We start from the raw sequence: 14,449 nt of genomic DNA, 5'->3' as shown, positions 1-14,449 counted from the left end.
ACTTTTTGGATGAGATTGAATTCTTGAAGTCACTATTTACTGAAAGAAGTTATCCTATTTCACTAGTGTCTACCTTGGCTCAGGAAGTCATTGACAATAGGGACAGTAGATACCCCCCCCCCTCCGATAGGTAGTGGGGTTTCCCAAGTGAAAGAGGACAAAACTGAGGATAACATAGAACAACATAGCCATTTTATCCACACCTATTCTCTCAGTTCCTTGGACATTGAAAGGGTGGTACGGAGACATTGGGCAGTTCTCACTCTCCATGAGGAGCTGAAAAAATTAGTGCAAACATGCCCTGATTTTGTAAGAAAGAGAGATGTTAACCTTAAAGAATTGTTTGAAAGGAAACACACACTAAGACCAACACTGGGCAATCCCAGGCTAGGCACTTTTAAATGTGGTGCTTGCAAGCAGTGTAATGCCATCATTAATGATTCGACTCTTTACATTCCATCGAGAAAATTTCTTTTTAATTCCAGTTGTTATTCAAACTGTGGAACAAAAGGGGTAGTTTATTTAGGTGTATGTACATCTTGCTCCAGTTTTTATGTAGAGAAAACTGAGAGACCCCTTAGAAAGAGAATTTATGAACACCTTTATGATATCTCTAAAGAAAGGGAATCTAATGCCTTTTACAAGCACTTCCACCTATGTCCCAGAATGGAGCTTAAGTTTATGGTGTTAGAATTAGTGGCACCAGATGCCAGGGGAGGTGATTGGGAGACTACTTTGGAGTATAGAGAACTCCTCTGGCAGCTCAGGCTGGATGCTGGAAAACCACCCTGCCTTAATGATAACATTAATATTAGCAGCGTCCTTAAATTGACGATGGCTCGGCTATAGTATCATTACTTGTCTGATTTGAATTAGAGAATATAAGTGGATGTATAAAACAGTTATATATGTACGCATTTATTTTTGGTTAATATGAACTTTAGTATATGACTTACATTAATGTATTAGTCACAATGGTTTTGGTGAACACTTTTATATATTCATTCATAAGAGGCATTATATTTTAACATTTTAGTATTTCTACCTTCTATTTTTTTCGTTTAGGTGATTTTAGTATTTATTTTTTTAACGTGACAAAGATTATCCTTTAGGTCTGCAGGAATTCCTGCATTTACTATTTCACTTTTTAGTAATTTAAGTGCATAATATGCTGTTTTAACAAAACCTTGAATAAGAATTCTAATTATTGCTCATTTAACAGAGTTGATTTATATCAATTATGTTAATTATGTAATAAAATAATTAGAACATGGACCGGATAATAATTGGGAGGGATTCCAACCCTCCTATTCATGTAAAAGAGGTAAATGGTACTAATGTGTATGAATGGGTGTATATTAGAACATTGACAAAGACATTATTCGAACAGCTTTATACTCGAAAATGCTGGTAATAGAAGTGTGTTTTGTAAGATCATGGTACAGTGAAGATTGGATAATTTGCCTTTTCCTCACTGTAGTGCGATCTTGGAGTTGGTATATATAATTAGCGGGGTGGGGTGTGGGGGGTGCAGCTTCCCCACAAAAGAAAGTTCTTTTACCAGCATTTTTGATTATAAAGCCATTCGATTAACAGCTTTGTCGATGTTCTAATATAGACCCTGTATGAACAAATGGTTAATATGAGGGTCAATGAAGTAGACTATGTCATTAATTTATCTGGTTATATCTTTTCTGATGAAGAAATTGCTGCATTAAATTGGGGTTTAACGTTTACACCTACAGTGTTGCCCAGAATTTATGACATCAAGTGTGAGATTTTTAAACTCATTAGAAAACCGCATTTGAAAGACTACTTTAAAGGGGATGATAAGAAAAATGTGGGGGGAAAGGAATATGTTGATAGTGATTTGGAGGATAGTAATGACATTTTCTTTTCTTGTTGTTCGGAATGTGAACCCAATGTCTATTGTCATTTTAATACATAAGGTATAATTTACAGAAGTGAATTTATACCCCCGTTTAAGAATGATGTGATTCAACTATTTTCTTTGCTATTGAATTTTAGTGTAGAAAAATAATGTAGTTACTTTTATGCCAATAAAGCTAAGATAGAATATAATTTAAGTAAAAATGAATGGCAAAGTTTACAATGTTTCAGTCGTAGAAGGGAGCAGGTGTTTAAACCAAGGGCTAAAGGGGGTAAATTGGTGATTTTACATTTCACGCAATATTTGAAAATGTGTTATGAACATTTAAATAATGGCAAAGTTTATGCAAAGACAGGGATAGAGATTTGCAATAAGGCATTGGATGAGTACAAAGTTATTGAATAAAGGTTTAAGACTTAATTATTTTACATATGAGGATGTGCAATATAAATTTAGTAGTTAAAAATTGCACTATGGCTCATTTATTTTGCTTACCCAAGATTCATAAGGGTTTGAAAGATTGATTCACCAGTTTGACCTATTGTATCAGCATGTGAATATTTTACTCACAATCTATCATGTTTTCTACATAAAAAAAAGTATTAGAAGAAGTAGTTAAACTACCTTCTTATACTGGAGATGTGTTTCATTTTATGGATAAAATAAAAAATGTGAAATGGACAGAGGATATATATATTTTATAGTAATAGATGTGGTAAATTTATATACCGGTATAAAACATGCATTTGGTCTGGAAACATTATTTTATTTTTAGGGGATACTCCAAGGACACATTTTATTATGGAGTTAGTCAGTTTTTGTTTAAATAATAATATGTTTGAATCTAATGGCAAATTATATAGGCAGCTACAAAGTACAGCCATGGAGGCAGCTTTTGCCTCTATGTACACAAATTTATTTATGGATTTTATGAATATTTATATATTTATAATAATGATTTTTAGTCAATCTGTTGTAAAATATTTTAGGTTTATAGATGATTTTGTTTTTATTTGTAAAAGAGGGACATGGTAGACTGGGTAATTTTATACAAGATTTGAATAAAAATAGGTTTGGTCTTTGTTTTAATGATCTTCAGGTGGGAATGAAAGTTTTTTAGATATTATAACGGAGGGTAAAATTAATGGCAATATAAAAACCAGAATCCATAGAAAACTTGAACAATGCAACTATGTTTTGCATGGACAAAGTTGTCATCCCCCACATACCTTGGAGTCTTTACCTTACAGGGAAGTTTTAAAAATAAAGAGGTTATGTAGTGATGAGGAGGACTGTAATCAGGAGCTGGAGAGAGCTATGCAAATTTTTTTTAGGAGAGGCTATGACAAGGAAATATTATGGGAATGCAAAGAGAAATTCTATAAACAATATAACAGATGTAATGGATATGCAAGGGAGGTAGTAAGGATGGTAGGAAAGGAGGTAGAAGCACAAGAACAAATATTTTTGTTACGAAATATACTTTGTTTTCCGAAAGATTAGTTTAGTTAAATATTTTTGGAGTGTTTTAAAAAAATGTAAGAATTTAGATTTTATTAGTAAGGGTTAACCTTGAATCTCATATGTGAAAGGGAGAAGTATTAAGGATTTTTTAGTATACAGTAAGTTTACTTTACCTATAGTTGTGAAAAATAATTAGGTTGTTTTAAAAGAGACATTTCCTTCTGGGAAATGTTTTTGTGGTTTTATAGTACATAGCTTTCCAGGAATTAATGGAAGAAAGTTTCAAGTTCAAGGTAGATATGGGTGCACAAGTGAGGGGGTGATATATGCTTTGAAATGTCCATGCAACAAATTTTACTCTGGGGAAAGCAAAAGAAGTTTTGCTACAATGGTAAAGAAACATATTAGACATATTAAAAAATGCAGAATGGAAAGCCCTATAGCTTTGCATTTCCAAAAAATATCATAATGGGAATCCACATGGATTATGGATTATACACTACAATTTTAGAACAAATAAATAATGAATTATTTAATGTGCGTGATAAAAAAAGGAAGCTTTGGAGAAAGGAGTCCATTTTCATTTTGAAATTCAACACTTTGCCACTAGGGGGTCTTAACATGGAATGCAATTGGAAATGTTTTTATCAAATGTGTGTCAACTGTGTGAAGGTAACTGGTCATCTTTTTTTGTGGTTCCTGAAATGTTATCATACTTGGTGGTTGTTGTTATCATTGCCCATAAATTATTTACCTACCCATATATTGGTGCAAACTTACCTATATTTACATGGATGAACTAACATTAGATATCAAGGAGTCTGGCTTTCCCAAGTCAGAATCTATCTCAGTCTAGCTGACATGGGAAGAAAACACCATATAACATTCTTGGAAAACTTGCAAAGTGGAATCGTTGGTTATGGCTTGATACTATAAAATCCAAGCAATTAAAATGTTTTTAGTTCTATTAATGGTCTACTCAAAATAGGCCTTCTTAACCTCCTCCAGATGAAAATCATTAGAGGTTACTCAGGAAAAGAACACAGAAATTTATATGGGAAAATAAACATATCAGAGTGTTCTGGGATAAGACGAAAATAGCTATGTACCTGGGGGACTGGCAGTCAATCATCTATAAGGCTGTTGAGCAATTCATTTAAAACGTTTATATAAATTTCAATATAAAGAATATAGTTCGGGATGGAAGACTATGGCACTTAAACAGGATTACCTAAACATGCTGAGATGAGAACTTTTTTGGACAGACTAGGGAATATATAAAAATGAGTCTTTCCCTGGCAGAGCAGCAGAAGTTCCTAAGGCTGTATTGAAGGGAAGCAAAGTCAGGAAATTCTGTCAATAAGACTAGACCCGCAGGACAAAAACTTGAATAATATAGTAAAAGTAATATGTAGGACGATAAGCCAGTTAGGGTACTGGGGCAACTACAAAGAAGTAGCAGCTTACTTATCTGGGAACAGGCAGTAAGAGAATATGAGCTGCATGAAAGAGAGTGATTATAGTCTTAGGCATACAGAAAAGACTTGTACAGACTGGAATCCACATGCTCAATCTTCAGCCATAGTTAACATCTTCATTAAACCAAGAACACTGACAGCAAATCTCAGAATGTTGATTAGCAGGGGATATGCAGCTAACCAAAAGAGACAAAAAAAAAAAGAGGCAAAAAGGCTCAAATTAAAGAAAGCAAAATAGAGGCGGAAAGCTCATGTAAAGTCTGGGTGGAGAAATGTACAACCCCAAGATTTATTACGAAGTCAAAAAATATTTAAAATCTTCCTATGGAAATGTTTAAACAGGTATTTTTACATAATGACCAGATTAACAAAAATTATCCTGGAAGTGACTGACGTGTTGGAGATGCATGGATGGGCAAGTAAGGAACCCAGTACACATTTTGTGTGACTCTAGAAAATTACAGTATTTTAAACAATTACTTTAGACCTTGCTAAATGATTTGTTTGACAAGAAAGTCAGCCATACTAAAATATTTTCTTAATGTTATAATAAAAAACTGTGTTAACTTAATCAGAGTAAAGCTCTTTTAACCCTGACCTTGTTAACAAGGGGAAAATACTATTACTCAGAAGCAGAAATCAACTGCAGGAAGTGATAGCTACACCTGGATGACATTTCAGAGATGGAAAGCAAATGTGTGTAGGGCAAATTCTGCTAAATGTAAAGAAAAGCAGATTTCTCACTATTACAGGAGGTAAAGGCAGCAGGATTTTTCCCAATTAGTGGGTGCCTTCAATAAAAAGTGCTGAAATATCTAGCAAATTGAACTGTGGAAAATTGAAACAATTCCTAATAATTTCAGTCTAGATAGAATGAAAAACAAGTAAGGTATGCAAATAATTATGTTTGTGTTATTTGAACCTATTGTTTTTACTCTGCATTTGGATGTGACTGTCATTTGTGTTTTTATCGGTTCATAGGTAGGTGCTAGGCTATTGGCCCAAGGGCCTAACTAAGCTTAGCCAAAAAGGTTCCCTGGCTTACGTTACCCAAGAAAGTTAATTTCCTGTGCCCCAGTCGAGCAGAGCTGAAGAAGTGATCCCTGGGGTGTATTTCCTATTTCCCATCCACTCATCAAGTTTTTTCTTGAAAAGTGCTAATGAGGAACTTTGCTTGACATAGATGGGTAGCTTGTTCCAGAGTATAGGAAGCCTCTGGGACGAAAAGCTATCCCTCAAGCATGTCCTATTTATTGTGGTGACAAGGTTTAGGTCCCTAGAGCATGTAGCTCAGAGGGATTGGGATATCTTTAGGTGTAACATGTCCAACAACTCTGGGTTTAATATAGCTTTATATGTTAGGCAGAGATCTCCTCGGAGTAGGTGATATGCTACAGAGCAAAGCTGGAGTTTTTTGAGACGGTCAGTGTAGGGCATCTGTTTGAGGCCAGTAATCCTCTTTGTGAGGTACTTCTGTGACCTTTCCAGCTGCTGATGTCTTGAGAGGTGCATTCCAAAAGGGACGTTGTACTCTATAATGGGTCTAATGAGTGCCGAGTAGAGGGGAACAATGACCTCTTTTTTCCTGGATGAGAACCCTTTTGTGATGAGGTGTGCCACATAGAAGGATTTCCTGACTACTGTGGTGATGTGATTATCAAAGGAGAGACTACTGTCCACCTGGGTCCCAAGGTCTCACACATTTGGCATTAAGTAGACTGCCGTTTATGTGGTAGTTCATGAGTACAGAGTTTTTACCAAAGGGGATGGACAATGCACTTTTTGGTATTGAGCTTGAGACCATATCTCTGATACCATGCATCTGTCTCAGTGAGGCCCTTCTGTAGGATGTCTTAATCATTTGGGGACTCGACTATGGCTCCTAGTTTGCAGTCATCTGCAAACTTCGTTAGCCAGAGGCCTTCTGTGTTAGCCTGGACTTCAGAGAAGTAGACACCAAACAGGAGAGGTCCCAGGACTGAACCCTGTGGTACTCCACTTGTCACTGGTTTGAAGTCAGATTTGGAGTCTGCAATTTTTACACTGTGTGTTCTGTAAGTGAGCCAGCTGGCAACCCATCTTATGATGTAGGGATTTATACCTAGTTTACTGAGTTTAGCTATAATTCCAGAATGGGGGATGGTGTCAAAAGCCTTGGAGAGCCAAGATAGGCTGTGTGAACTACCTTACCCTCGTCTACGACTTTGGTGACTGCCTCAAAGATGTCGATCAGGTTCAGAAGGTATGATCTGCCTTTCACAAACCCGAACTGGGTGGTGTCCAGAGTTTGGAGATTACCAATGTCTTTGTTTATGAGTTCCATGAAGATACGTTTCATGGCCTTGCAGACCACGCTCGTCAGACTAATATCGCGATAATTCCCAGGATCGGTGGTGGCTCCCCATTTGTGGAGTGGGATAACTGCTGCTGTGCGCCATTCAGTGGGCACAAAGCCTGACGTGAAACTATGATTGAACATGGTGCTTAGGTGGGGAGGCAGTTCGTTCTGAAGTTCGTGTACAATGCAGCCTGGGATGTTGTCCGGTCCCATGGATGCTGTGTTTTTGGTTTTAGAGAGTGCAGCGTTTACCTGCATAATGTGATTACAGGGACTCTGCATTCTTCCTGTATAGATATGAGCCCTTTAGGGGGTGAGGGGGGGTAAAAGCACTGAACCTATCTGCCAGGATGTTGGCAATATCAGTTGGTTCTGTAATTTCCGTGCCGTTGTGCTGTAACTCAGACAAGATCTGGGTGTTGCCACTGAGATTCTTGACATAGCTATAAAATGCTTTGTGGTTGCCCTTAGAATCAGTGGCGAGTTTGTTTTCATAGCTAGCTTTGGAGGATCTTATAAGGGATCTCAGCTTCTTACTGAGGCTGACCAGGGAGCTCCATTCATGGGTTTTACTCTCTTTTGCAACAGTTTCTTCCTTCTGTTGTAGAGTTTGTTTATGGCAGGGGACCACCAGACTGGCTTCCTTTTTTTGGAGGATAGCATCTTGGTTCTGTTTGGGATAGCAAGATCCATGCACTCGTGTAAGTGCTTATAGAGTGCATTTGTGTAGGATTCAGCAGTCGCAACTGTATTCTCCATCTGCATGGGTGTCATGAAGTTCACCACTTCCGTCTTAAGAATGAAGTTGGCTTTGGAGAAATTTTTTAGCGTGGTTTCCTTAATGGTGGGTGGGGGCAGGATACGGTTATCTAGGGTGATTAGCTTATGGTAGGATCTGACCAACGAAATGTTGACTTCAGGTGTGGAACACCTGTCACTCATGTTGGTAATGACTAGGTCTAGGATATTTTTGCCCCTGGTGGGGGTGTGGATAAGTTGATCCAGGGCACTGGAATCTATAAATTCCAGAAAGCATTGAGTGAAGGAGTTGGTACATGAGTAGTTTTCCCAGTTAATGGTGGGGTAGTTGAAATCGCCCATTATTAGGGTGTTTGGGTGAACCCTAATATTGTCCAGTATATCAAGAAAAGAAGAGTGGGAATCCTGGGCCATGGTGGGGGACCTGTAGCAAGCTACAATTTGCATTGGAGTTTTGCCCAGAGTTAGTTGCACTTGGATAACCTTGGATGCATTATGCCGCGCAACTAGCCTGGAGGAGTGGACATCCTTAATGAATATGGACACACCTCCGCCTTTGGTGTTCTGGTCCAGGTTAGATGGTCGAAAAGTGTGGTATGAGTTATAGCCTGGTAATGCAGGGGTGCTCTCTAGAGTCTTGAACCAAGATATCGATGTTCTCCATTTTAAGGAGTGCCTCGAGTGAGTGCATTTTGAGATTTAAACTTCTAGCATTGAGAAGCATTACGCTCAGTTTTTGCTTGCCTGTTCATTTTATGGTGGTGAATTTGTCATTTGAACCTTGCCTAAAAAAGGAACTATAGGGGTGGCAAGACCTTAAGCCAGTATCCGGAATCCCAGGGGCGACAGGTGCAGGCCATCTCTGGCAAAGCATCGTGGTCTGTCGACCATGTCGTCCCAGGCAGACAGATACTGGATGCACTTAAAATGACACCAGAAGCTTAGCCAATTGTTGAAGTCAATTATTTCGTCCTTGTACTGTGGTATTATTCTGGGCGATGGCAGGATGCTACTCACGGCTAGGGTCATAGCTGCCTGGGCTACAAGATTGGAGAGCTCTTCCATGTCTCTTTTCATGTAGTCCAGGGAGGTTCATCTCAGGTCGTTCACACCAACATGGACAATGACAGAGCCATATTTGTACTTGTTGTGGAGTGACCTGAGTGCGTTGGTTATGTGGCAGATCCTGGCACCCGACAGTAACCTTCTCCTTGTTTAGCCTGGTGAGTGGAACATCAGTGTGCCTGACTATAGAGTCACCTATGACTAGTGTGTTGGTTACGTTGTTTTGCCTTATGGGCTGTGGTTTATTGGCACACTGAGTCTGTGGACGATGAGTAATTTGAGTTGTGTTGGGGGGTGGAGGTTACTTGCATTTCTGCTTTGGAGGTCTCTTTTCAATAAAAGCTTGAATTAAAAAAAACACTTATGAAATCTAGAGGAGAGTACGACCTGCACGATTAAATCTGTTTTCTTACTTAAGATTAAGTGTTATAAAGATGCTTTAAAGACTCTTACCATGGATTACAGTCTTTCTTTTTATATTTTACATGCACAATATCTACATGAAGCACGATATTCAGAAAAGTAAATACCCACAAGTATAAAAAAAAAACAGTCAGATAAGCAACTTGGGGTTAAAGGTAAACAGCATTAATTTCATCATGCCTGTGACCTATTTTCAGGGGAAGCATAAGATGATATACATACAGGAAGCCAAAATCACCAAAAAGAAGTACGCACATATAAATGTTTGACAAGGACACCAGCTGCTGAAACTATCAATCACCCAGTACTTAGTTACATACTTCAGTGTATGACTCGCATGTAATCAGGGAGATGACTGGGAACTGTACAATTTCTTATTTAAATGTTTATAATTAACGTGTTCATGTTCTGTCGATATTTAACACGTTTATGTTTAATTTTATCTTAGAAATATACCTAAAACGTGTTAAATTACTGTCAGCCTATACCACCAGTGTCCTCTCAATGGTTACTGGAGGTCTGCCTGTCAGGGTTTGGCTCAGAGTAGGTTACTTTACATATTCTTAATTACTGCACTTTTTTAAAACAAAAGTTATCTAGCATTTTTTCCGGCCAGGAAATTACTGATGACCCCTTTTGTAAAGGCAAACTAGACAAAAAAAAAAGTACTTAACAGATACTTACACATGCATTAGCCTGTCTGCAGTACTAAACTGTCCACAATTTTGCCTCATATTTTTTGGTCTGTTCTCATAAAATGTGTGATTTTTAGCAAATCATTAAGGATTGATGTCATTAAATAATAATAGACATTTGAGTTTCAGGCTTCATATTCTCAAATAAACCTACTAATACAAAACCTGTTATTCTGGCAGCTTTTTAAGTTTATAAAAATAATAATTTAAATCTGTTCCTCTTTTGGGTACTCCCCCACCCCCATTTTTTTTTGTCCTAGTCCAGATTTCTTGCGCTAAGAGGTTGACAGACTAGTGTAACGGTACGAATGGACTAGCATGAAGCTAGCGCACACATTAAAACAATATTAAGTTAAACGTACAAAGCACAAAAAACCCATAACACTCTAATTATATCCTGTATTTCATTTAATTGCCGATACTAAACAACGAATGTAAATCATAATAGAAAAAAAACACTTCACTTAGCTCGAACATAAACACACATGCATACACTCACCCACACTAAGTGTGGGTTAAAAAACATGCTTGGATGCACATATATTAATATTCAGAATTTCTATAATCTGTAGGAGTCTGTTTGGCTTTTCAAACGATTCTTCGTATGAAAGATCTACAGAAAGTACTTTCAAGTCCGTTCCACTTCCTACAACACATTAACTAACAAATATCACTCAGCAAAGCGTACAAAACGGTTTGATAACGCAGCCGCACATCAAGTGATAATCTACAGCTTTTTGGGATGTGTAGTTTTTTATTGCCCGTATGATACTGTACCAGTGGAGAGACGAAACTACTATTCCCGGAGTAGAAGGCAGCAGTTTATTTACGCAGGGGCAAAGGAAACGATTGGTTGTTGCGGCGCGGGGTTTGACAGGAGAAGCACGAGGACGGAACTGACAGAGGGGAAAGTTAAAAATAAAGGTAGGCAGAGTGTGAATTTGTGTATTTCTGTTACTTAGTGCCGGAGACTGCTTACCTTAAGCCGCTGAATGGGATAGTTCTAATAATGTCTGTGGGTGTGGTTTCTGGGATGTTATACGTTTGTATATGGTTATTCTTTTAGCAACGTATGGTTTGAGTTATTGTCACTGGAAATATATGCTTTATCCAGTTTGATATGCATGTAGCATAGCAAAACCGTTAGTATGCTTTTTTATTATGGTCTAATTATTTTTATCTAAAGTACGCCTGTTGGCAAATTGGTTATTTTACTCCATCTTTCTTTTCTTCCTTAAACAAAAGTTTATTTGAATATTAAACCAAACGAACAAAAAAGACTTGTGTTTGGGAATCTTTTCTTGACCTAATTTACCCCCCACGCGTTCACCTGAATTGGCAATGATTATGTGAACAGTTGGATTTTTATGGCAGTTGCATATCCTTTTTACTGAAGCGCTTGTGTTCTGTGAAAAGTATGCAACTACTTGCAGTCTGGATGTTGTTGCAGTAGTCAGGCATACACATTGTATGCCACAGCTTTGCGCAGATAGTCTAGTTTGTGAGTTGAAATTAGCTTTGCATTATTTTTAATTAGTGGAGTATTGCATTTTTACAGTTCTGGAATTTGTAACGTTGTATTTCCCGAAACGTAGCAAGATTGGCTGCATTTTTACAGTTCTGGAATTTGTAACGTTGCATTTCCCGAAACGTATCAAGATTGGCTGTATTTTTATTTTTGTGACTAATCTTAACTATTACTGACTTTTTGACCCTCTCAAACCTTCCCTCTTTGGTCCTCTCAAAACTTCCCTCTTTGGTATTGCAATGCCGTACTGTATGGGCATGTCCAATGCACTGGATTGAGAAGGGGCTACATTCTGGAAGGTGGTGTACAATCCCTTAAAATCCTGGTCATAAAAGAAGAAAGAGTTTGCCATTATGGTTGCATTAACACTTAACACAAGTTTTTTTAAGATGTGTTATGTTTTTCAGGGGAAATGTATAAACGAATAATACAATTTCTTTATAATGACAATAGCATCGGGCTTATTTCTATTCAGTATAGAGAGTAAACTGCCATTAGAATTAGTATAGCTTCAGAGATTGCTAAATTTACTGACCGTGTATACCATAACCAACGTTTCAAGAATGTAATTTCCTGTAAACTGTCCCTTTACTTTCATTTGTAAGGTGGATAGTGTATCCCTTACCCTCCCCCCATTTCATTAAATGATTAATGTCTGGTTTTCAGTCTCAGTTACAATGCTAGAGAACACTGGACTGAGCGTAACTCGTATCTATAGGTAACTAGCTCGAGGGAGGTTGGCATAATGGCTAAGGTGCTTACCTAACAAACACAAGGTGCGGGGTTTGATTCACATATGGGCAGTTAGCCTAGTGGCAATCTGTGAACCTGTTATGCTCAGTGCAGAGTTTTCCATTACTGACCACCACTTAATCTCTGACCTCCAAAAACAACAAAGGACACTTTTTAAAATATTAATAGTACTATCTTGAAAAAGTTGACAAAATAAGGTAATCTTAGTCTGTAAATTATTGCAGTTATCTATTAAGTATAGTCCACCTTCTTGTCTGCCAGATAAATAGTTGGGAGGGACAGTGTAATATTTTGAGAGAAAGCAAAAATGGGTAAGAGGTGTGCTTGAATGGATGTGCACAGAAATAAAGATTGAAACATCAACTGTGAATAAGCTTTGTAACTGTAACTTCTAAGTGCTGGGGGAAAGTTGTCCAAGACATGCAAATATAAAGGTTCAGCACAATTTGTGTTGAAGCATAACTAACAAATCTACACAGTATCATTTCTGCCAACCCAGAGATAATGGAGAGCACTGGACTGAAATAGCATCTCTGCTGTCTTGATTTATAGTGTCATGACAACAGTGTGCATGTGTACAATTGCATTTCTGCCATAAAAATCCAGCCATCACGCAAATACACTATTTCAGTCCAGTGTTCTCCATTATCACACAAATACACTATTTCAGTCCCATGTTCTGTATTATCGCCCAATATCTTACTTCAAAATTGGGACACGACATAAAATAATTTGAGGACAGGGGTCCTAGCTAAAATAATTTGGGGATAGGGGTCCCAGCCTGTATTTACTGTTAATGTCCAAATGGGCAAAGCCTATTTTCAGTAGAGTCTCGGGGAGAAAAATTCCAATATCACACAATAAAAACTCTGCCTGCATTAACAAAACATGCATATCATATAACAGTTTGAGCATGTTAGAAATAGATTAGTGTGCAATATTGCAAATTACAGTAAAACAGCAGACATGTATATGATAATACATTACATGCAATATAAAAAAATTATATTAAAGAAATTGTGTATGAAGTGTAGCAAATTGTATCACAGCATTGTAAAGAATGCAGCTATGTCTATTGCAAGAGGCATTTAGGTTCATAGGTTTGTTACTAGGCTATCGGCCCTAGGGCCTATACAAGCGTAGCCATAACAATTCCCTGGATATTTCTTACCAAAATGTTTACTTCCCTGGACCCCTGTCTAGCAGGGTGACTGACGTGATCCCCGGGGTGAATTTCCTATCTCCCATCCAATCGTCAGGGTTCCTTTTGAAGAGGGCCAAGGAGGTGCTCTGCTTGACATGTATGGGCAGTCTATTCCAGAGTATGGGGAGTCTCTGGGTCAGGAACCTATCCCTCCAGCATGTTTTGTTATTGTGATGACAAGGTTTAGATCCCCGGAGCATGTGGCTCTGAGGGATTGGGATTTCTTTAAGTGGAGTATGTCCAACAGCTCAGGGTTTGACATGGCCTTGTATGTTAAGCAGAGAGCACCTCTGAGTAGATGATATGCCAAAGAGTATAGCTGGAGTTTTTTTAGACGGTCAGCATAGGGCATGTGCTTTAGGCCTGTGATTCTTTTAGGGAGGTATTTCTGTGGCCTTTCCAGCTGTTGCAGATGTCTTGTGAGGTACATACCAAACAGGGCATTGTACTGTATAATGGGTCTAAAGAGGGATGAGTACAGTGGGACAATGACCTCCTTATTTCTGGATGAAAAGCCCTTAGTGATGAGGTGTGCCACATAGAAGGATTTCCTGACTGTTGTGGCGATGTGGTTATCGAAGGTGAGACCACTGTCCACCTGTGTCCCTAAGTCTCTCATCACACTTTCGATGTTTAGTGTACTGCCACCTATGTGGTAATTCATGGGTACATGGTTTTTCCCAAAGGGGATAACTATATATTTCTTGGCATTAATCTTGAGCCCATGGCTCTGGCACCAAGCATCTGTTTCTGTAAGGCCCTTTTGTAGAATATCCACATCATTTGTGGATTCAGTAATGGCTCCCAGTTTGCAGTCATCTGTGACCTTTGTTAGCCACAGTCACTTAGTG

At 38.1% G+C, this 14,449-nt stretch overlaps 1 protein-coding gene and 1 long non-coding RNA gene across 2 annotated transcripts in view; one reads left to right on the top strand and one right to left on the bottom strand.

Moving 5' to 3' along the window:
* Positions 1-14,449, bottom strand: part of RUNX2 (RUNX family transcription factor 2) — a 433,997-nt gene that overhangs the window by 280,676 nt on the left and 138,872 nt on the right. The window lies entirely within an intron of this gene.
* Positions 10,915-14,449, top strand: part of LOC122794343 — a 57,642-nt gene continuing 54,107 nt past the window's right edge. Inside the window, exon 1 of the long non-coding RNA XR_006363633.1 lies at positions 10,915-11,037. This is a non-coding gene — a long non-coding RNA (uncharacterized LOC122794343). The remainder of the gene's footprint in view (positions 11,038-14,449) is intronic.

This window comes from Protopterus annectens, chromosome 2.part1 (genome assembly GCF_019279795.1).
Source record: "Protopterus annectens isolate FY-2018-M chromosome 2.part1, PAN1.0, whole genome shotgun sequence".
NCBI lineage: Eukaryota > Metazoa > Chordata > Ceratodontiformes > Protopteridae > Protopterus > Protopterus annectens.
The sequence above is the reverse complement of the archived record's forward strand: the minus strand, read 5'-3'. Positions and strand labels throughout refer to the sequence as shown.